We start from the raw sequence: 24,185 nt of genomic DNA, 5'->3' as shown, positions 1-24,185 counted from the left end.
GAAAGAACTTGCAATTATATAGCATCTTCCATAACCAAAGGACATCCCAAAGTGCATTATAGCCAATCGATTTTTGAAGTAGTCAGTGTTGTAATGTAGGTAGCCAATTTTCACACAGTTGAAAAAATGAAAGTGAAAATCACTTATTGTCACAAGTGGGCTTCAAATGATGTTACTGTGAAAAGCCCCTAGTCGCCACATTCCGGCACCTGTTCGGGGAATTGAACCGTGCTGCTGGCCTGCCTTGGTCTGCTTTCAAAGCCAGTGATTTAGCCCTGTGCTAAACAGCCAACAACTAAAGAGTTAGGTCCTATACCTATAAACAGTAATGAAATAATGACAAAACAATCTTTTTATAATGATGTTGGTCAACCGATAAATATTAGCAAGGTTAGCAAGGGAAAAGTTCCCTGCTTTTCTTCAGATTGTACCCCAGCTGGAATCTTACCTGAAAGGGCAGATGGAACCTCGAGCTCATGCCTTATCTGAATGAATACACTTCCAAAATGCAGCACTCTTTTTAGTACTGTACTGGACTATCAGCATGGATGATGTTGCTCTTGGCTTTAGATTGCAGCTTGAACTCAAAGCCTTCTGACTTATTAATTCAAGGGCTGTGGGCTCGACTGGCTAAGCCAGCATTCATTGCCTATCCCTAATTGCCCTTGGAAAAGGTGATGGTGAGCTGCTATCATGAACTGCTGTAGCCCCTCTGGTGTAGGTACGCCCACAGTGCTGTTCGGGAAGGAGTTCCAGAATTTTGATCCAGCGACAGTGAAGGAACTGCGATTATAGTTCCAAGCAGGATGGCAAGTGACACAAGAGAATCATGCAGGTGGTGGTGGTGTTCCCATGCACTTGCTGCCCTTGTTCTTCTAGATGGTAGTGGTCGTGGATTTGGAAGGTACTGCCTAAGGAGCCTTGGTGAGTTCCTGCAATGCATTTTGTAGATGGTACACACTGCTGCTACTGTGTGTCGGTGGTGGAGGAAGTGAATATTTTTGTGGAAGGGGTGCCAATCCTTGATATCAACATCTTGAGCCATTGGAGCTTCACTCATCCAGGCAAGTAGAGAGTTTGAGGAAAGGATGCCAATCCTGGATGGCATCAACGTCTTGAGTCATTGGAGCACCACTTATCCAGTCAAATAGAGAATATTCCATCACATTTGTGCCTTGTAAATTGTGGATGGGCTTTGGGGAGTCAGAAGGTGAGTTACTTGCACAGTATTCCTAGTCTCTGACATAGAGCCACAGTATTTACATGGCTAGTCCAGTTGAGTTTCTGGTCAGTGGTAACCTCCTGGATGTTGAAAGTGCGAGATTCAGTGTGAAGGGGTGATGTGTTAGACTCATTGCCTGCCACTTCTGTGGCGCGATGTTACTGCCGCTTGTCAGCCCAAGCCTGGATATTGTCTAGGTCTTACTGCATTTGGACACGGACTGTTTCAGTGTCTGAGGACTCAAAAATGGTGCAATCAACAGCGATCATCCCCACATCTGTCTTTTATGATGGAAGGAAGATCATTGAGGAAGCAACTGAAGATGGGTGGGCTGAGGACAATCCATGATGAACTCTGGCAATGATACACCAGCTGAGATGAATAACCTCAAACAACCACAACTATTTCCTTTTGTGCTAGATAGGACTCCAATCAGTGGAAAATTTTCCCCCTGATTCCCATTGGCTCCAGTTTTGCTAGGGTTTGTTGATGCCAAGGCAGTCAGTCTCCCCTCGCCTCTGAAGTTAATCTCCTTTGCACATATTTGAAACATGGCTGTAATGTAATGGTCGGTAATTGGCTGGGTTGGATTTGTCCTACCTTTTTGTGCAATGCATACCTGGATGACTTTTCACATTGCTGGGTAGATGTCCCTGTCTGTGTACTGGAGCAGCTTGGCTAGGGGCGAGGCAGGTACTGGAGCACAAGTCTTCAGTACTATTGCCGAATATTGTCAGGGATCATGGACTTTGCAGGATCCAGCCTTTTCTTGATATCCCGTGGAGTGAATTGAATTGGCTACAGAATGGCTTCTCCGGTGGAGGCTTGAGGTAGATCGTCCATTTAGCACCTTTTGCTGAAGATCATATCTATAAAATCCCTACAGTGCAGAAGGAAGCCATTCAGATCATATATGCTTCAACCCTCCAAATGAGCACCCTAGCTAGGATGGAATTAAACCCGAGCCCCTGGTGCCGTGAGGCATCATTGTTAACCACTGTGCCACCGTGCCGCCCATTATAGATAATGCCACAGCCAAAACCTTTGCACTGATGTGATTGGATCCTCCATCATTGAGGGTGGAGATATTTGCAGACCCTCCTCCTCCATTGAGTTGTTTAGTTATCCAGCACCATTTACAGCAGGCCTTATTTCTGATCTATTCGTTGTGGGGTCGCTTAGCTTTCTCCAGCACTTGCTTGGCACACAGGAATTCATGTGTTGTGACTTCACCAGGTTGACACTTCATGTGTTGTGACTTCACCAAGTTGATACTTTTTAGGTATTCCTGGTGTTACTCCCGCATGTCCTCCTACACTCATCATTGAGCCAGAGTCAATCCCCTGGCTTGGTGGTAATGGTAGAGTGAAGTTACAGATTGTGTTTGAGTAAAGTTCTGCTGCTGTTGATGGCCCACAGTGCCTCTTGGCTGCCCAGTCTCAATTTGCTAGACCTATTTGAAATCTATCCCAATTAGCACAGTGGTAGATCTATTTGAAATCTATCCCATTTAGCACAGTGGTAGTTCTTTGCAACATGATGGAGGGTGTCCGAAATGTGTCTCCACAAAGACTTTGCGGTCGTTACTCCTACCGATACTGTCAAGGACAGATTCATCTGCAGTAGGCAGGTTGGTGGGCATGAGGACAAACATGTTTTTCAGTTGGCTCATTCAGCGCCTGCTGCATCTCAATCTAGCGGCTATGTCCTTCATCACCTTGGTCAATAGTGGTTTTGTCAGGGCCCTTCCTGTGAATTCCCTTAATTCCCATTTATTTTAATTTGTGGTTATAATTTTGATCTATGGATATTGAAAGGACAAAATAAGTCAAGCAGAGGAAGTGGGGAAAAGTTGCAAAATAGTACACTATTATTGGAGATTTTTCTTTTGATCAGAAAAACGTGCTCTCGTGCTCTCCCTTCCTCCAGAAATGCTGCATAGCTGCTGAGTTTTGAACATGCAGAGAAGTTCTTGAGACTTGGATGAATCTACATTAAAAACAAGAACTTCCAACTGAAGGCTGAGATTGAAGAAAGATGGACTGGGGGATGTCCATCTGAAACAAAGACACTTATCCTTTTACTTTCATGCTTATTTTACACCCTTCTTTCCCCTCTGTGTTTGCCTGTCTTGTGTCTGTAGAGGGTGGGGCGGGTTAAAGGGGGAGGATTAGGAATTAGATATTAATTAACCAGTTGTATTTGCTGCATATTTAATTATAGTAATTAATAAAACTTAATTGTGTTTAAATTTACAAACCTGGTGACTGTAGATACCGGCAGCAAAAGACCAGCAACTTCGGGTATTTTGTAAGAATTCTTTTTTGCGACTCTGTGTCAAGTAGAATTGACCGTGCTCTAGCCCCAGGTGTCGTAACAGTGTTACCGAGCCACTCTTGATGGATATTGAAGTCCCCACAGAGTGCATTCTGCATCCTTGCCACCCTCCGTGCTTCCTCCTAAGTGGTGTCCAAAATGGAGGAGTATTGATTCAACAGGGTGAGGGGGCTGGTGATGGTTCCATGGTAATCAGCAGGAGTTTTGACCTGATGCCATCAGACTTCATGAGGACTGGAGTTGAGGTTGAACACTCTCTGCATAACCCCATCCTAATTGTATACCACTATGCCACCATCGCCATGATGGTGGTGTCTGGGACATTATCTGTGAGGTATGATTCCGTCTTTATGTCTATGTCAGACTGTCACTTGACTCGTTGGTGAGGCAGCAGTTCTGTAAGTGAAATTTGTGTCTCATGATCTTGGAAGGCTGCTTTCTCCACTCTGTACTTGATTTATATATCCAAGAAACTAATCAAAATATGGCATTTAAGAAAAAAAATAAAAAGTAATATTCACTGGTAATACTGTGCTTTGGGAAAAGGAGAAGTGTACAAGAATAGCAAGAATATAAGCAAATTACTGACATTTTGAGGTATTTATTTTCATTAATAATGGAGAACATTAGCAGGACAAGGGGATTTGTATAGGAGCTGCAAGCTGCACCTTGATCTAATAGGAGCAAAGAGATTTTTGAAGAACATTGATGCAGCAATCCAAAATAAATTTTATCCAGATAGCTGGGAGTGCAACGAGATAATTGGATCCCACATGAAATACATCATTAGGAGCTGTGTGGAGTGTTGTGTGTGTTCTCCAATGGGGTTGCACATCTGTTCTCTTCAGGGGAACAGGGTTAGATGATGGGGAATACATGAACCAGAATAACATCCTTGTTTTCTATGCACATTCTATGTGCATTACATGTAATCATTTAGTTTTCTGTAATAGATTATAAGCTCCACAGTTTGAGAATTGGAGTTGGTTGGAGGATGGGAGTGGGTGGCCTAATGGGCTGAGAAATATAACATAGAATAAAATACACTCGAAACATTCAGCAGATCTGGCAGAATCTGTGGAAAAAGAGAGTTATGTTTCACGTCTGTGCCCTTTCCTTTTTATTCTTCCTTGTCTTCTCCTGTCTCTGTACTTGCTTAAAGCCTTTTGAATCTCTAAATTTTTCACATTCTATTGAAAGATCATTGACATGAAATGTTGACTGTTTCTCTCTTCACAAATGCTTTGGACCTTCCTAAGTTTTCTATTTTTTTTTTTCAGATTTCCAGCATAAATAGTATTACTTTTAGAAGAATAGTTGCTACTCAGTAAATCTCATTTAAGAACACCTGACTCAGATTTCATGTGCCCTTGGGAGCTGGTCCAACACTTGCTATTGGTACTGCAAAGTGTGATTGGGCGGTTTCCAAAAACACTGGAAATTATGATCGGTTATTCTAATGAACACATGCTGTTGTTTATAGTTAAACATTCCCATTTCATTGCTGCCATGAGCCTCACTCCTAATTTCTTTCCAAAGAGATCTCTACCTTATAATGTATCAACGATAATTTTCATTGCTTTTCTTTATTATTATGGGGATGATAAGATATAATTTATTGCCCATATAGCATTAAAATAAATTACTTGCATTTGCACAGCATCTTTTTTTGTCTTCAGGATGTCCTAAAATGTTTCACAGTCAACAAATTACTTTGAAGTGTAGTCACTGTTGGAATGTGCCAAATGCGGCAGGCTACAACTATGAGACAGTGGACAGGTTTTATTTTTTTAACCTGATGTTGGTTGGGAGATAAATATTGACCAGGGGAGAACACCTCTGATCTTCTAAGAAATAGTGTCATAGGCTCTTTTTGCATGACATATGGCATCTTCAGAAGTTCTAGCACTTTATTAGAACTACAATAGAAATGTCACCCTAGACTTTGCACAAGCATCTGGAATAGGATTTGAACCTCCGAATGGAGAAACAGGAGTTAGTCCCTTGAGCCTATCTGATTCAATTTTTTTAATACAATGCCTCTAGCTCTAGATTCCCCAACCTGTGGAAATTTGTCTTCATTTTTTAGCCCTTAGTGTCCAGGTAGTCAGGCGAATCTACACTACACTCCCTCCAAGGCCAATATATCCTTCCTCAGGTGCTCGCAGTACTTCGGCTGTGGACTAACCAGGACTTTCTTTTAAAAAATAAAATAAATTTAGAGTACCCAATTCATTTTTTCCAATTGAGGGGCAATTTAGCGTGGCCAATCCACCTACCCTGCACATATTTGGGTTGTGGGGGCGAAACCCATGCAAACACAGGGAGAATGTACAAACTCCACGGACAGTGACCCAGGACCAAGATCGAACCTGGGACCTCTGCACCGTGAGGCAGCAGTGCTAACCACTGCGCCACAATGCTGCCCTTAACCAGGACATTTTAAAGCTGAAACATGACTTCTACCCTGGAATATTCTAGTCCTCTAGATATAAAGGTCAGCATTCCATTAGCCTTTTTGATTATTTTCCGTGTCTGTCCATTACATTTTAATGATCTCGTTGGACCCCACTGTTCTCTAACTTTTCAATGACAACAGTTTGTATTCGTCTAGCACCTTTAACCAAGGTACTTCACAGGCACTCTAAATCAAAATATGATATCAAGCTACATATGGAGATATTAAAGCAGATGACCAACGCATGTTCAATAAGGTAGATTTTAAGTGTCTTAAAGAACGGAAGCAAAGTCAAAGGGTGAAGAGATTTTTGGAGAGAATTCCAGAACCTCAGGCCTGGACAATTGAAAGCACGGCCTCCACTAATGGCATGATAAAAATCAGGCATGCCTAAGAGGCCACAAATAGAGGAGCACCGGTAACTTAAACAGTTACATAGTAATTAGGAGCAGAAGTAGGCAATGTAGCCCTTCGAGTCTGCTCCACCATTCAATCAGATCATGGCTGATCTCTTCCTGGTCTCAAATCCACCTCCCTATCTGTTTCACATATCCCTTTAACTCATTTTTAAAATCAGAAATATATCTATCTCCTTGAAACCATGTAATGATTCAGACTCCACTGCACTAAGGCAGCGGGTTCCACAAGTTCACCCCCTCTGCGAGAAGTAGTTCCTCCTCATCTCATTTTTAAATCTACCGCCTCTCAACCTATATATGACCTCTCGTTCTAGATTGCCCCACCAGGGGGAACATTTGGTCTACTTTCACTTTATCAATCCCTTTTAGTATTTTATATACCTCAATCAGATCCCTTCTCATTCTTCTAAACTCCAGTGAGTATAAGCCTAAACTGTTAAATCCCTCCTCGTACATCAACCCTTTCATCCCCAGAATCAATCTGGTGAACCTCCTCTGAACTGCTTCCAATGCCATCACATCCTTCCTCAAATAAGGAGACCAAAACTGGTCAAAAATGTGGTCTCACCAACACCCTATGCAATTGCAACAACACTTCTATCCTCCAGTCCTTTTGCAATAAATGCGAAAATTCAATTTGCTTTTTTTATTACATGTTGTACCTGTATACTGACTTTCTGCAATTCATGAGCAAAGACACCCAGATCCCTCTGCCCAGACGCATTTAGAATCTGCTTTCCATTTAGATAATTTGCCTTTCTATTTTTTCGGCCAATATGGATAGCCTCACACTTACTCACATGAAACTCCATCTGCCAAATTTTGCACTCTATCCCTGCTTGCAGATCATTTATATAGATCACAAAAAGTTGAGGTCCAAGGACTGATCCCTGCGGCACCCGAAAAGTTACAGTTCATCAGCCAGAGAAGGACCCATTTATCCCAACTCTGTTTCTGTCAGTCAGTCAATCCAGTCCCGTACTCTCCTCCCAATCCCCTGTGAGATCGCTCACCTTCTGGATCAGTCTTTTATGTGGCATCTTATCACACGCCTTCTGGAAGTCTAGATATACCACATCAACAGTTGTGAGCCTGGAACAACTAACCGAGATGGGAGGGACAAGGCCCTGAAGGGATTTGAAAACAAGAATGAGAATATGAAAATTGAGATGTTACATAACTTGGGAGACAATTGTAGGTCTGAAAGAACAGTAATGATGGATGAGTGGGACTTTGTGTGAGTTAAGACGTAGGAAGCTGAGATTTGGATGACCATAAATATACAGTAAGAAGTCTTACAACACCAGGTTAAAGTCCAGCAGGTTTGTTTCACGTCACCAGCTTTCAGAGCGCTGCTCCTCCCTCACCTTCACCCGAGGAAGGAGCAGTGCTCTGAAAGCAAGTGATTTGAAACAAACCTGTTGGACTTTAACCTGGTGCTGTAAGACTTCTTACTGTGCACCCCCCTGTCCAACGCCGGCATCCCCACATAAATATACAGAGGGTAGAACCAGGGAAGTTGGCAAGGTGTGCAATTTGAATAATCCAGTCTAGGGGTAACAAAAGCATGAAATTAGGGTTTCAACAGCTGGTGACCAGTAGTTGAGTTGGGGCAATGTTATAGAAATAGGCAATTTTAGTGATGGCAGATTTTTTTAACAATATGGAAACTGGAAGATAGGTTATTGCAGGTGATTCTTCGGCTATGATTACATAGGTAAGAATGGAAAAGGGTACATGCAGTCCAACCCAATTCTTGGAGGAGGATGGTTTGATCTTTCATGTCAGATAGGTTGAGAAAGACCAGGAGGGTAACTTTCGCTTTGTCACAGTCACATAGGACGTCAATTGTAAGTTTACTAAGAGCTGTCTTGATGCTGTGGCAGGCATGGAAATCAAATTGGAGGGATTCAGACTGGCATCTGAGTTCGATAAGCATTTCGACAGGCAATGGAGAGTGATGTCTGAAACCCTTTCGACCGATGAGGTGTTTGGTCCCATCCGTGGAAAAGTTGGAAAAAGCTTTGACGGTGGTGAAGGAGCATGGCGAGGTTTTGAAGGTGTGGAGACAGCTGTGTTCAAGGGTGTGGAGACAGCTCTGTCAAGGCATGGAGACCAAATTGCCTCACTGGAGGCCAAGATCTCGTTGGTGGCAGAGAAAAATAAAAATCTGAGGACAAACGTGGACGACTTGAGTCGGTCAAGGAGACAAAACCTCAAAGTCGTGGGGTTGTTGGAGGGCCTGAATCCTGTGTATTTCTTTCAGATGTTCTGGAAGGTGATGGGAGAGGGTGGACTTTCGTCCCCCTCCTGGAACTGTACAGGACCCATTGAACACTCTGGCAGAAGTCTCAGGTGTATGTACCACCACAAACTGTCATTGTAAGATTTCATAGTTTCCAGGACCAAGTGGAAGTCCTGAAGTGGGCCAAGGAGCACCGTAATTCGAGGTGAGAAGGGAGCCTCGTTGGAAGTTAAAAGATGTCGGAGTGGAGCTTGTGAGGAGGCGGGTGCCCTTCAATAAGGCCAAGGCCCCATTGTATAAGTACGGAGTGTGGTTTGGAGTGGTATATGTGGCAAAGGTTCGAGTTACCGACGAGTCAAAAAACTCTTGTTTCGATACTTCGAAGGAAGCTGAAACTTTTATTAAAGATCATGCACTTGGATCAAGCTAATGGGGCTGTATGGGGATGTTTATGTTTGTTGATGGGAAGGTGTTTTGGGATATTTTGTATATATTTGTTACTTTGTTGATGGAATGGGGGTGATGGAATGGGGGTGTATGGTTGTGGATAGGGGTTTAACTGTTCTGTGCATGGTGGGGGCAGGGGGGCGGAGGGGTTAACTGTTCTGCAGGGTTTGTTTAAGGTAGTATTGTTGGAAATATACGGCTCCCGGTTGGAATTTGGTCATTGGGGTGTGGTTTTACTTTCTGCAACTGGGTTGGGTAGTGGTGTTTCTTTTTTTAACCCTGTGTAGGGGCTACCTTGCCAGCAGTAAATGTAAGCTAGATAATGGGAGTGAGGTGGGGAGAGGAGCTGCAGACTTTTTTTTTGGTTTAATGAGTCTAGCATTTTTTTGGGTTAGGATGTGGGGTTTCTTAGGAGAGGGTATTTTTCTTTTGTATGTAGCCAATATTTGCATTTGGGTGGGGTGTGGTTAGGGGAGGGGGAGGGCAGCAAGGATTAGTTCTCGGACGGTGACGGTGAGCTTTTCTTTCTTTCACTTTGTGGGTGGGTTTGGCCTACACTTTCTGGGCAGGTGCTTCATAATCCTTCTAGGTGGAAATGGCAGACTCTGGTTTGAGGAGAGATGGGAGGCCTCCGATGATTCAATTGGTCACCTGGAAAGGGTGGCACGGTAGCACAATGGTTAGCACTGCTTCACAGCGCCAGGACCCGGGTTCCTGGCATGGGTCACTGTCTGTGCAGAGTCTGCACGTTCCCCCGTGTCTGCGTGGGTTTCCACCGGGTGCTCCTGTTTCCTCCCACAAGTCCCGAACGACGTGCTTGTTCGGTGAATTGGACATTCTGAATTCTCCTTCATTGTACCCGAAGAGGCACCGAAGTGTGGCGACTAGAGGATTGTCACAGTAACTTAATTTCAGTGTGAGTTTTTTTTTAAATATTTTATTGAAAATTTTTGGTCAACCATCCCAGTACATTGTGTATCCTTTACACAATAATATAACAGTATAAATAACAATGACCTGTTTTATAAACAAAGAATAAATAATATATAACAAAAACGAAAACTAAAACTAAATGGCAACTGCCTTGTCTCAGATAAACACTCTCCAAAAATATGATTTAACAGTCCAATATACAATTATTTATAGCAACGACCTATACATATTATACATATATATTAACAACCCTGAGAGTCCTTCTGGTTCCTTTCCCCCCCCCCCCCCCCCCCCGCCCCCCCAGAAGGCTGCTGCTGCCTTCTTTTCCATTCCCTCTATCATTCTGTGAGGTATTCGACGAACGGTTGCCACCGCCTGGTGAACCCTTGAGCCGATCCCCTTAGGACGAACTTAATCCGTTCCAGCTTTATAAACCCTGCCATGTCATTTATCCAGGTCTCCACCCCCGGGGGCTTGGCTTCCTTCCACATCAACAGTATCCTGCGCCGGGCTACTAGGGACGCAAAGGCCAAAACATCGGCCTCTCTCGCCTCCTGCACTCCCGGCTCTTGTGCAACCCCAAATATAGCCAACCCCCAGCTTGGTTCGACCTGGACCCCCACTACTTTCGAAAGCACCTTTGTCACCCCCACCCAGAACCCCTGTAGTGCCGGACATGACCAGAACATGTGGGTGTGATTCGCTGGGCTTCTCGAGCATCTCGCACACCTATCCTCTACCCCAAAAAATTTACTGAGCCGTGCTCCAGTCATATGCGCCCTGTGTAACACCTTAAATTGAATCAGGCTTAGCCTGGCACACGAGGACGATGAGTTTACCCTACTTAGGGCATCCGCCCACAGCCCCTCCTCAATCTCCTCCCCCAGCTCTTCCCATTTCCCTTTCAGCTCATCTACCATAATCTCCCCCTCATCCCTCATTTCCCTATATATATCTGACACCTTACCGTCCCCCACCCATGTCTTTGAGATCACTCTGTCCTGCACCTCATGCGTCGGGAGCTGCGGGAATTCCCTCACCTGTTGCCTCGCAAAAGCCCTCAGTTGCATATACCGGAATGCATTCCCTTGGGGCAACCCATATTTCTCGGTCAGTGCTCCCAGACTTGCGAACTTCCCATCCACAAACAGATCTTTCAGTTGCGTTACTCCTGCTCTTTGCCATATTCCAAATCCCCCATCCATTCTCCCCGGGGCAAACCTATGGTTATTTCTTATCGGGGACCCCACCAAGGCTCCCGTCTTTCCCCTATGCCGTCTCCACTGTCCCCAAATTTTCAAAGTCGCCACCACCACCGGGCTTGTGGTGTATTTCTTCGGTGAGAACGGCAATGGGGCCGTCACCATAGCTTGTAGGCTAGTCCCCCTACAGGACGCCCTCTCCAATCTCTTCCACGCCGCTCCCTCCTCTTCTCCCATCCACTTACTCACCATTGAGATATTGGCGGCCCAGTAGTACTCACTTAGGCTCGGTAGATCCAGCCCCCCCCCCCCCCCTATCCCTACTACGCTGTAAGAATCCCTTCCTCACTCTCGGGGTCTTCCCGGCCCCCACAAAACTCATGATACTCTTTTCGATCCTTTTGAAAAAAGCCTTCGTGATCACCACCGGGAGGCACTGAAACACAAAGAGGAATCTCGGGAGGACTACCATTTTAACCGCCTGCACCCTCCCTGCCAGTGACAGGGATACCATGTCCCATCTCTTGAAGTCCTCCTCCATTTGTTCCACCAATCGCGTTAAATTTAACCTATGCAATGTACCCCAATTCTTGGCTATCTGGATCCCCAAGTAACGAAAGTCCCTTATTACCTTCCTCAGCGGAAAGTCCTCTATTTCTCTGCTCTGCTCCCCTGGATGCACCACAAAACTCACTTTTCCCCATGTTCAGTTTATATCCTGAGAATTCTCCAAACTCCCGAAGTGTCCGCATTATCTCTGGCATCCCCTCCGCCGGGTCCGCTGCATATAACAACAAATCATCCGCATACAGAGATACCCGGTGTTCTTCTCCTCCTCTAAGTACTCCCCTCCACTTCTTGGAACCCCTCAATGCTATTGCCAGGGGCTCAATCGCCAGTGCAAACAATAATGGGGATAGAGGGCATCCCTGCCTTGTCCCTCTATGGAGCCGAAAGTATGCAGATCCCCGTCCATTCGTGACCACACTCGCCACTGGGGCCCTATACACCAGCTGCACCCATCCAACATACTCATCTCCAAAGCCAAATCTCCTCAGCACCTCCCACAGATAATCCCACTCCACTCTATCAAATGCTTTCTAGGCATCCATCGCCACCACTATCTCCGCTTCCCCCTCTGGTGGGGGCATCATCATTACCCCTAGCAGCCTCCGTATATTCGTATTCAGCTGTCTCCCCTTCACAAACCCAGTTTGGTCCTCATGGACCACCCTCGGGACACAATCCTCTATCCTCATTGCCATTACCTTGGCCAGAATCTTAGCGTCTACATTTAGGAGGGAAATAGGTCTATAGGACCCGCATTGCAGCGGGTCCTTTTCCTTCTTTAGGAGAAGCGATATCGTTGCCTCAGACATAGTCGGGGGCAGCTGTCCCCTTTCCTTTGCCTCATTAAAGGTCCTCATCAGTAGCGGGTCGAGCAAGTCCACATATTTCCTGTAAAATTCAACTGGGAATCCATCCAGTCCCGGAGCCTTCCCCGCCTGCATGCTCCTCATTCCTTTCACTACTTCCTCTATTTCAATCTGTGCTCCCAGTCCCACCCTTTCCTGCTCCTCCACCTTGGGAAATTCCAGCCGGTCCAGAAAGCCCATCATTCTCTCCCTCCCATCCGGGGGTTGAACTGCGTATAATTTTTTATAAAATGCCTTGAACACTCCATTCACTCTCTCCGCTCCCCGCTCCATCTCTCCTTCCTCATCCCTCACTCCCCCTATTTCCCTCGCTGCTCCCCTTTTCCTCAATTGGTGGGCCAGCAACCTGCTCGCCTTCTCCCCATATTCGTACTGTACACCCTGTGCCTTCCTCCACTGTGCCTCTGCAGTACCCGTTGTCAGCAAGTCAAATTCTACGTGTAGCCTTTGCCTTTCCCTGTACAGTCCCTCCTCCGGTGCCTCCGCATATTGCCTATCCACCCTCAGAAGTTTTTGCAGCAACCGCTCCCATTCCCTACTCTCCTGCTTTCCTTTATGTGCCCTTATTGATATCAGCTCCCCTCTAACCACTGCCTTCAGCGCCTCCCAGACCACTCCCACCTGGACCTCCCCATTATCATTGAGTTCCAGGTTTTTTCAATGCACCCCCTCACCCTTAGACACATCCCCTCATCTGCCATTAGTCCCATGTCCATTCTCCAGGGTGGGCGCCCTTCTGTTTCCTCCCCTATCTCCAAGTCCACCCAATGTGGAGCATGATCCGAAATGGCTATAGCCGTATACTCCGTTCCCCTCACCTTCGGGATCAACGCCCTTCCCAAAACAAAAAAGTATTTTCGCGAATAGACTTTGTGGACATAGGAGAAAAACGAAAACTCCTTCCTCCTAGGTCTGCTAAATCTCCACGGGTCTACTCCTCCCATCTGCTCCATAAAATCTTTAAGCACCTTGGCTGCTGCCGGCCTCCTTCCAGTCCTGGACCTCGACCTGCCCAGCCCTGGTTCCAACACCGTATTGAAATCTCCCCCATTACCCACTTTCCCACCTCTAGGTCCGGGATGCGTCCTAGCATCCGCCTCATAAAATTGGCATCATCCCAGTTCGGGGCATATACGTTTACCAAAACCACCGTCTCCCCCTGTAGTTTGCCACTCACCATCACGTATCTGCCCCCGCTATCCGCCACTATAGTCTTTGCCTCAAACATTACCCGCTTCCCCACTAATATAGCCACCCCCCTGTTTTTCGCATCTAGCCCCGAATGGAACACCTGCCCCACCCAACCTTTGCGTAGTCTCACCTGGTCTATCAGTTTCAAGTGCGTTTCCTGTAACATAACCACGTCTGCCTTAAGTTTCTTAAGGTGTGCGAGTACCCGTGCTCTCTTTATCGGCCCGTTCAGCCCTCTCACGTTCCACGTGATCAGCCGGGTTGGGGGGCTTTTTACCCCCCCCCCCCCTTGTCGATTAGCCATCCCCTTTTTCCAGCTCCTCACCCAGTTCCCACGCAGCTGTGTCCCCCCCAGGCGGTGCCCCCCGCCCATCCCACCCCATGCCAGCTCCCCCCTCTCCCCAGCAGCAGCTGCCCAATAATTCCCCCTTCCCACCCCCCCCGCTAGATCCCCCACTAGCGTAGTTACACCCCCCATGTTGCTCCCAGAAGTCAGCAAACTCTGGCCGACCTCGGCTTCCCCCCCGTGACCTCGGCTCGCACCGTGCGACGCCCCCTCCTTCCTGCTTCCCTATTCCCGCCATGATTATCATAGCGCGGGAACCGAGCCTGCGCTTCCCCCTTGGCCCCGCCCCCAATGGCCAACGCCCCATCTCCTCCACCTCCTTTCCTCCCCCCACCACCTCCTGTGGAAGAGAGAAAAGTTACCACATCGCAGGATTAATAACATAAAACTCCTCTTTCCCCCCTTTTTACCCCCCCCTCTTCGCCCCCCATACTCGCCCCACCACTTTGTTTCAAACGTTCTTTTTTTAATAACCCGCTCATTCCAATTTTTCTTCCACGATAAAAGTCCACGCCTCATCCGCCGTCTCAAAGTAGTGGTGCCTCCCTTGATATGTGACCCACAGTCTTGCCGGTTGCAGCATTCCGAATTTTATCTTTTTGTGAAGCACCGCCTTGGCCCGATTAAAGCTCGCCCTCCTTCTCGCCACCTCCGCACTCCAGTCTTGGTATACGCGGATCACCGCGTTCTCCCACTTACTGCTCCGAGTTTTCTTTGCCCATCTAAGGACCATCTCTCTATCCTTAAAACGGAGGAATCTCACCACTATGGCTCTAGGAATTTCTCCTGCTCTCGGTCCTCGCGCCATCACTCGATATGCTCCCTCCACCTCCAGCGGACCCGCCGGGGCCTCCGCTCCCATTAACGAGTGCAGCATCGTGCTCACATATGCCCCGACGTCCGCTCCCTCCGCACCTTCAGGAAGACCAAGAATCCTTAGGTTGTTCCTCCTCGCGTTGTTCTCCAGCGCCTCCAGCCTTTCCACACATCGTTTATGGTGTGCCTCGTGCATCTCCGTCTTCACCACCAGGCCCTGTATGTCGTCCTCATTCTCGGCAGCCTTTGCCTTCACGACCCGAAGCTCCCGCTCCTGGGTCTTTTGCTCCTCCTTTAGCCCTTCGATCGCCTGTAATATCGGGGCCAACAGCTCCTTCTTCATTTCCTTTTTGAGTTCTTCCACGCAGCGTTTCAAAAACACGTGTTGTTCAGGGCCCCATATTAAACTGCCACCTTCCGACGCCATCTTGGTTTTTGCTTGCCTTCCTTGCCGCTGCTCTAAAGGATCCACCGCAATCCGGCCACCTTCCTCTCCTTTTTTCATCCGTATCCAGGGGTGATTCCCTTCTGGTTCACCGCACAGTACTTTTAGCCGTTAAAATTGCCGTTGGGGCTCTTATCAAGAGCCCAAAAGTCCGTTCCACCGGGAGCTGCCGAAACGTGTGACTCAGCTGGTCATCGCCGCACCCGGAAGTCAATTTCAGTGTGAATTTAAGCCTATTTGTGACACTTACTAATATTATTATTATGTGAAAGGGTTGGGTGGCCCAGTAAAAAGGGCAAGAGCATTTTCTTACCTAAAGAATCTGAGGGCCGATGTGGTATTTTTGCAGGAGGTGTGTGTATGGGATCAGACCAGAATGAGGAAGGGGTGGGTGAGCCAGGTGTTTCATTTGGTCTTCGATGGCAGGACCCGGGGGAACAATATTCACAAATGGATTATTTTATCAGCTGACAAGATTATAGCAAACTCGTATGGTAGGTGCATGATGGTTACTGGGCCGTTGGCAGGCACGTTGGTGGCTTTGGACAATGTATATGCCTGAATTGGGACAATAATGGCATTTATTAGGAAGCTGTTGGCATCAATTCCAGATCTGGATACACACCAACTGATATTTAGGGGTGACTTTAACCTGCCTACTTGATCCAAATCCCCAGAGAGCCCCGTTAGCTTGATCCAAGTGCATGATCATTCTAGGCGTAAAACGTTGGCTTCTTCGGGGGTGGCGAAGGCGCAAGTTGGTGTTTATGGAGCAGATTGGGGAGGGAAGCAGCCCAATGGCAGTTCGTGCACCCGGGGTTAAAGGAATTCTCATTTTTCTCTACAGTCCACAAGATTTATTCCAAAGTTGACTCTTTTCTGGTCGGTAGTTTTCTTCTTCTTTGGGCGAGGAAGGTTGAATACTTGGTCTTTGTCATTTTGGCTCTGCATCCAGTGGACTTGATTTTGGAGTCGGTTCTCACTCAGCGCCCACTTTGGAGGTTGGATGTAGGATTACTGGCAGAGAGGTGGTTTCATGGGCGTATGTCTAAGGCTATTGTGTACGTTGGGTTTGTTTCGTCCTCCATTCTCTGGGAAGCTCTGAAGGCGATTATGAGAGGAGAGAAAATATCACCTATGGATAGGGAGGTAAGGGTGGAGCGACAGAGATTGGTGGATGCCATCCTGGAGGTGGACCGCAGGTATTCGATTGACCCGACCCCGGAGCTCCTGGCGAGCGGAAAAAGTGCAGACACAGTTTGACATACTGTCCACGGGCAAGGCAGTGGGCCAGCTGCGGCATTTGAGGGGGGGTTTTAACGAAGAGGTGGCTTCCGGGAGATTATTCGGGTTAAGGATTTTGGCGGCAGCTTGTTTTCCACCCCAGATAAAGTCAATGCTGTTTTTAAGGCTTTCTACAAGGGCGTGTATAGGTCGGAGCCCCCAGTGGGGATGTCAACATTTTTAGATGGATTGGCTTTTCCAGTGGTGGGGATTAGACGGGAAGCATTGGAGGCCCCGTTAGGCCCTGAGGAGATTTTGATAAGTATTGGGCGGATGCCAACAACTAAAGCTCCCGGGCTGAATGGGTTTCCTGTCGACCTTTACAAGAATTGATCCCGTTGCTGATTGACATGTTTAATGATTCCTTGTCCCAGGGGTCTTTGCCCGTTGCACTTTCTCTTTTTTTTGATAGACACTTTTATTGAGGCATTTTGGCATAACAAACAACAACAATACTAAACCGTGTGCAAAACTAGGTCTCCTCCCACAAGGACCCGCCTAACTAACCCCCCTAATCTACGTTACCCTAAACCCCCCCCCCGCGAAGAAGTCGATAAAATGGTTGCCACCTCCGGGCGAACCCTGACAGTGACCCTCTCAGAGCGAACTTAATTTTCTCCATCCCGAGGAAGCTCGCCCTATCCGATAGCCAGGCCTCCGACTTTGGGGGCTTTGAGTCCCTCCACGCCAGCAGAATTTGTCGCTGGGCTACCAGGGAAGCCGAGGCCAAAACGTCAGCCTCTCTGTCCTCCTCGACTCCCGGGTCCTCCGAAACCCCCAAAATTGCCACCTCTGGGACCCGTTACACTTTCACAGGGTATTGAAGAAGGAGAAGGACCCCACAGAGTGAGTCATAGCAGCCTATCTCTCTGTTGAATGTTGACGTCAAAGTACTGGTTTAAAGTATTGGCGTTGAGGCTGGAGCCCTGACTCCTTGGGTTGATTGCGGAGGTTTAGATGAGCTTTGTTAAAGATCGGCAATGGTCAGCGGCGGCTGTTGAATGTTGTTCTCTCCTTGTCCGTTGAGCCCGAGCCAGAGATGACAGTGTCTTTGGATGCCGAGAAAGCATTTGGTAGGGTGGAGTGGAGGTATCTTTTTTAAAGCCCTGGGAAGCTTCAGTCTAGGGCCAAAGTTTATTTCATGGGTACGGCTATGTAGGGCCCCACGGCTAGTGTTCATACCAACACCTTGAACCCGGATACTTCTTACTGAATAGGGGGACAAGACGGTGTACGATGTCTCCTCCCCTAACTGCTTTAGCAATTTAACCCTTGGCCATTGCTTTGAGAGCTTCAGGAAAGTATTGGGGGTGGGGGGAATGTGGAGCCTAGGGTGTCCTTGTATGCTGACGATCTGCTGATTTATGCTACAGACCCAGTCCCCACTATGGGTGAAATAATGAAGCTACTGAGGAACTTTGGCTCCTTTTCGGGATACAAATTAAATCGGGAAAAGAATGAGTATGGTTAATCCCATGGGGAGGGGAGGCAACTTGAGTGTGCTGCCTTTTTGCCTTGCCGGATCTAGCTTCCAGTATCTTAGTATTCATCTGGCCCACGATTGGGCCCAGCTGCATAAATTGAACTATGTGAGCCTGGTGAGTAAGGTTAATTGCGATTTGCAAAAGTGGGACAACCTTCCTGTCCTTGGCGGGCAGAGTCCAGTCTATTAAAATGAATGTTCTCCCAAGATTTTTGTTTCTTTTTCAATGTCTTCCGTTTTTCTCCCTAAATCTTTTTTTGTTAAGGTTAATAGGATGATATCATCCTTTGTATGGGCAGGCAGGGCCCCGAGGATTCCACAGGACAGTTCTTCAAAGGGATAAAGTCCAATGTGCTTTTTTATTATTGGGTGGCCAATGTTGAGAAGGTGCTGGGGTGGTGTATTGATTCGGGTTCCATATGGGGATGGATGGTTGTGCAAGGGATCTAGTTTGGGTGCGTTGGTGACGGCCTTGCTTCCATTCTCTCCGGCACAATCCTCTTGGAACCGGGTGGTTGTGTCCACTCTTGGGATATGGAGACAGTTCAGGCAGCACTTTAAGCTTGGATCCATATAGAGGTTGGCCCCTATTTCTGATAATTTATTTAAGCCATCAAGACTAGATGCCACGTTTGGGTTGTGGGAGGGAAGGGGCTCGAGGGATTTGGGATTTGTTTGTGGAGGGACGGTTTGCCACCTCGGTGGAACTGATGGTGAAATTTGGACTTTCCAGGTCGAAATTGTTCAATTACCTCCAGGGGTCGGAGCAGGGTCGTATGTCTGGCATCCATGAATGGAACCTGTCAGAGGAATCTGTTCCAGTGGGAGGGGAAGTTGGAACCTATAGTGGATGATGGAAGTATGAAGTGAGGCTCTTTGTAGGGTGAATGCTACATCTTCATGTGCGTGGCTTGGCCTGATCCAGCTGAAGGTAGTGCATACGGCTCACCTGACCACGGTTAAGATGAGCGACTTCTTTCCTTGGGCAGAGGACAGATGCAAGCAGTGCGCTGGGGGGGGGGGGGGGGGGGGGGGGGGGCTGGCAAACCACATGCACATGTTCTGGTTGTGCCCAAACTGGTAAGCTTTTGGGTCTCCTTTTTTAGCACCATGTCAGCAATGCAGATTGTGATGGAATACAATTCATAGAATCCCTATAAGTGCAGAAGGAAGTCATTCAGCCCATCGAGTCTGCACCACTCTAGGCCCACTCTCCTGCCCTATCCCCATAACCCCACCTAAGCTTTGGACATTAAGGCACAATTTAGAATGGCCAGATGGCCAGTCTACCTAACCTGCACAATTCTGCTGATTATACCCTACAATGTCTCGTGGATGTCCACTTTTAAGCTGACAGATATGCTCTGAATCCATCACAGTGGTAATACCACACAACACAATAAGGATATCCTAAGTGTGAATTCAGGACTTTGCTTCCACAATTAATATCCTGGACTCCTGCCTCTCAGTACCGTTATAAACAAAAGCATTTGTGACAGGTAATTCAGTGAGGTAGATGTCATGTAGGTTTTTCCTTAGTATTGTTTCTCTAACCATCTGCTGCTGTAGACCCAGCCTGGCAGATATTTACTTCAGGACTTGTCAGCAAATTCTTGGTGATGGATATAGATTTTTTTTCCACCCAGAATAAATTATGTGCCCTTTCCACAGTGTTTCCTTCCAAGTGATGCCCTACATGGAAGACAATCATAGAATTTACAGTGCAGAAGGAGGCCATTCGTCCTGTTGAGTCTGTACCGGCTCTTGAAAAGAGCACCATACCCAAGGTCAACACCTCCACCCTATCCCCATAACCCAGTAACCCCACCCAACACTAAGGGCAATTTTGGACACTAAGGGCAATTTAGCATGGCCAATCCACCTAACCTGCACATCTTTGGACTGTGGGAGGAAAGCGGAGCACCCGGAGGAAACCCACGCACACACTGGGAGGATGTGCAGACTCCGCACAGACAGTGACCCAAGCCAGAATCGATCCTGGAGCTATGAAACAATTATGCTATCCACAATGCTACCGTGCTGCCCTAACTGCTTCATTACCTGAGTGAAGGTCGGTAGGCTGTAATCAGCAGGAGTCGTCCTTGTCCATGTTTGACTTAGTACCATGGGACTTCATGGGGCCCAGAATCATTGAGGCCTGTCAAAACTGTCCAGAGGAGGTTCACAAGAATGATCCCAGGAATGATGAACTTGTCATATGAGGAACGGTTGAGGACTCTGGGTCTGTACTTGTAGGTGTTTAGAAGGATGAGGGGGAGATCTTATTGAAACTTACAGGACACTGTTGAGGCCTGGATAGAATGGACGTGAAGAGGATGTTTCCACTTGTCGGGGGAAAACTAGAAGGAGAGGGCACAATCTCAGACTAAAGGGACAATCCTTTAAAACAGAGATGAGGAGGAATTTCTTCAGCCAGAGGGTGGTGAATCTGTGGAACTCTTTGCCGCAGAAGGCTGTGGAGGCCAATTCACTGAGTGTCTTTAAGACAGCGAAAGATAGGTTCTTGATTAATAAGGAGATCAGGGGGTATGGGGAGAAGGCAAGAGAATGGGGATGAGAAAAATATCAGCCAAGATTGAATAACTGAGCAGACTCGATGGGCTGAGTGGCCTAATTCTGCTCCTATGTCTTATGGTGTGAAACCACTCCTTCACAATTGGATACCACTGTGCTGCCACCTCTGCTGGGTCTTTCTTACCTGTGTAATAGGACATCCCAAGGAGTATGATGAAGGACTCTGGCTAAAGGGTTTGATTCTGTGAATATATTAAGCTGGTGCTTGACTTGTACCAAACTTGTGAAAACTGTTCACAAACAAGACCCCAGGTGTAAACATGGAGAACTTTGCAGAGTTGACTGGGTATACCAAAGGTTGATGTGGCCCAAAGCCTTGGTCAATGCTGGATGGTCTGTCAAGTTTTATTCTTAAACTTTTTTGAAGAAATTGGATGCAACTGAGTGGATTGCTAGGCTATTTCAGAATTAGGTGAAAATCACCCATAGCTAGCAAAATAAATGTTACGTTTAGTATTGGAAAGTGTTTGTGTGATATTAGAACTAAGATTGGTTTTGAAACTGCTGATGGTCGAAAGGAGGGCATGCTGCTAAGGTTCAAACTTGACAATGCCAGTTTGGGATAGATACAGGAGGACTGGCAGAACTAATTAAATAATTCTAGAGGAAAGAAATTCACAAAGAAATTAAAGGACATGATTTTTCAGCTCTGAAGAAGAGTCATATGGACTCAAAGCTTTAATTCTGTTTCTCTATCCACAGATGCTGCCAGTCCTGCTGAGATTTTCCAACATTTTATTTTATTTCAAATTTCCAGCATTCGCAGTATTTTGCTTTTATTTAAATGAAAGGTGAACGTTTTAATGTGTTCGCTTATACTCTTTTTTTTAAAAAAAACTTTCTGAATATTAAATAGTTATAGTGACCTCGTATGTGTGACTATTTTTCAGCCTAGATGGTCTGCAGTTGTACTGTACAGTTGGTATTGTAATTCCACTATTGTTTCCCAAAGTTGGATGGATTGAGCAGATTACAACTGTTTCTGATTTTTAGTATTTGGACTGAACTTTTAAGGCAGCATGATACAATGATGAATGCATTAGGGTTATGATTCCATCAAAAATCTTTTTTTCAAGAAGAAGAAGGATTTTGCACAGCATTGCACCCCCTCTGCTCCTCAAATTTTGTGCATTGAAGGTTGAATGACATGGTATGTGCAAGTTCAAGATTCGTCCTGCTAAATTTCCTGCCTGATGGTTTCCCACAATCCACATTAACACTCTTTATATTTTTTACTTCTGTTGGCAAAATTGATTTGGGGAATGTTGGTCAGAGAGCATTGGAACTTGCAAGCAAGATCTGAATTTGTATCGTGTTTCATCACCGCTCAAATGTCCCAAAGCACTTCACTCATAATTCATTACTTTTTGGTAACAGTAACTGTTCCAACTTAGGGTTTCATTGTATGTGGACCAACCTGTTATATATTTCAGACCCGGTGGGCAGCATCGGAGGCATCATGGAGACCTTTGGGGAATTTGGCCAGGTTTCAGGACACACATTGAATATGGGAAAAAGTGAGGTGTTCCCAATTGAGGTCAGGGGACAAGACTGGGTACTAGGGGAGTTGCCGTTTAGGGTGGCGGAGGTGAGTTTCAGATATGTTGGTGTCCAAATGGCGCGGAGTTGCATAAAAACTTAGTGGAGCAGATGATGATGGACTTTTAAGAGGTGGGGTGTGCTGCCACTGTCACTGGCAGGGCGGGTGCAGACAGTGAAAATGACAGTGTGCTGCTGAGGTTTCTGTTTCTATTTCAGAACCTCCCAATCTTTGTTCCCAAGTCATTTTTTAGGAAGGTCAATGGGCTGATCTCTGGGTTTGTGTGGGCTGGGAAGACCTCGTGGGTGCGGCAGGCTTTTTTAGATTGGAGGAGGGGGGGCTGCCATTGCTGAACATGATGAACTATTATTGGGTGGCGAACATTGCTATGGTAAGAAAATGGGTCGTGGGGAAGGGGTCGGTGTGGGGGTGGGTGGAGGCAGCTTTGTGCAGAGATACATTTTTGAGGGCTTTGTTGGCGCCTTTAATGTACTCTCTGGCCAGCTACTCCATGAGCCCAGTAGTGGTGTCAGCTCTAAGGGTGTGGAGGCAGTATTGTGGGCTGGAGGGTGTCTCCGTGTGGGCGCTGATCTGTAATAACCATAGGTTTGCGTGCCGGCGGGCTGAATGCAAGGTTTAGGGGGTGGCAGCAGGCAAGGATTGAGCGCTTCGGCGAGTTGTTTATAAGGCCAAATTTGCGGGGCTGGAGGGAGTGTATGAGTTACCCAGGGGGAATGGCTTTAGGTACCTGCAGGTTCAGGACTGTAAGGAGAGAGGTGACATTTTCTCCTGCTGGGTGTGGAGGTGGTTTCAAGTCCAGAGGTGGTGATATTTGGGGTGTCGGAAGACCCAGAGTCCAGGGGGTGAGAGAGGCCAATGTTTTGGCCTTTGTCTCCCTGATAATCCGGAGACAGATTTTGGTAGAGTGACGAGACTCTGAGCCACCGAAAGCGGAAGTGGGGTGAGCGACCTGGCAGAATTCCTGAGGCTGTAGAAGGTTAGTTCGCTTTGAGAGGGTCGGCAGAAGGGTTCACCAGGAGGTGGAAGCCATTTATTGATTTATTTAAGGAGGATTGAGAGGTCTGCAGGGGGGGGGGGGGGGAGAAAGGGGGTTAAAATGTGGGAGGCTGGATCTGGTTGGCATCAGAAGTTCTGCTGTTTTTCTGATTTTTTTTTTTTGGTGTGTGTATGTGAAAATGCCTTGAATAAAATATTTTCTAAAAAACGCAGTAACTGTTCTGATGGTGCAATATAACTTAGCTCTCTGATATCCCTAATACGAACGTTAAAATTAACGTTGATATTCCAAAGTAATTTTATTTTTTCACTGATAACTGACTATTTTGTTCACGGATAATGATCCATTGAAATTCAGTTCAAAATTTATATTGCATTTTGTGTTAACCTTGTGCTACTCGACCAAATCTCCAATTACTTAGTTGCTAAATATTATTTTACTTTAGACCTTTTCAATGTTATCATACAGTTTAAAATCAAAAAAATAATTCATCCTCCATGCCATGACCTTATCAAGTTTGTTAACTGGCATAAACAGAGTGATCTCAGGACTGACTGGAGGATATAATGGTAACTTGGCACTAATTGCATTGGAACTGCTTCTGGTTGTTCTGGTAACATCCAATTTGTAACTTGAGCCTTGCTCCTGCAAGCCTTCCATATCCATCTTTAGACTGAACATTATTTACAATATTTGTTACATCCTTAACTTCCAGTAAATGTATTAGCCATTATCGTTTATTTTCAGCAACTTGTGTCGTATTTTATC

The 24,185-nt window shown here is 46.5% G+C and overlaps 1 protein-coding gene across 7 annotated transcripts in view; it reads left to right on the top strand.

The window, feature by feature from the left end:
• LOC140425483 (uncharacterized) overlaps positions 1–24,185 on the top strand; it is a 169,922-nt gene that overhangs the window by 74,901 nt on the left and 70,836 nt on the right. The window lies entirely within an intron of this gene.

Source organism: Scyliorhinus torazame, chromosome 6 (genome assembly GCF_047496885.1).
Source record: "Scyliorhinus torazame isolate Kashiwa2021f chromosome 6, sScyTor2.1, whole genome shotgun sequence".
NCBI lineage: Eukaryota > Metazoa > Chordata > Chondrichthyes > Carcharhiniformes > Scyliorhinidae > Scyliorhinus > Scyliorhinus torazame.
The sequence above is the reverse complement of the archived record's forward strand: the minus strand, read 5'-3'. Positions and strand labels throughout refer to the sequence as shown.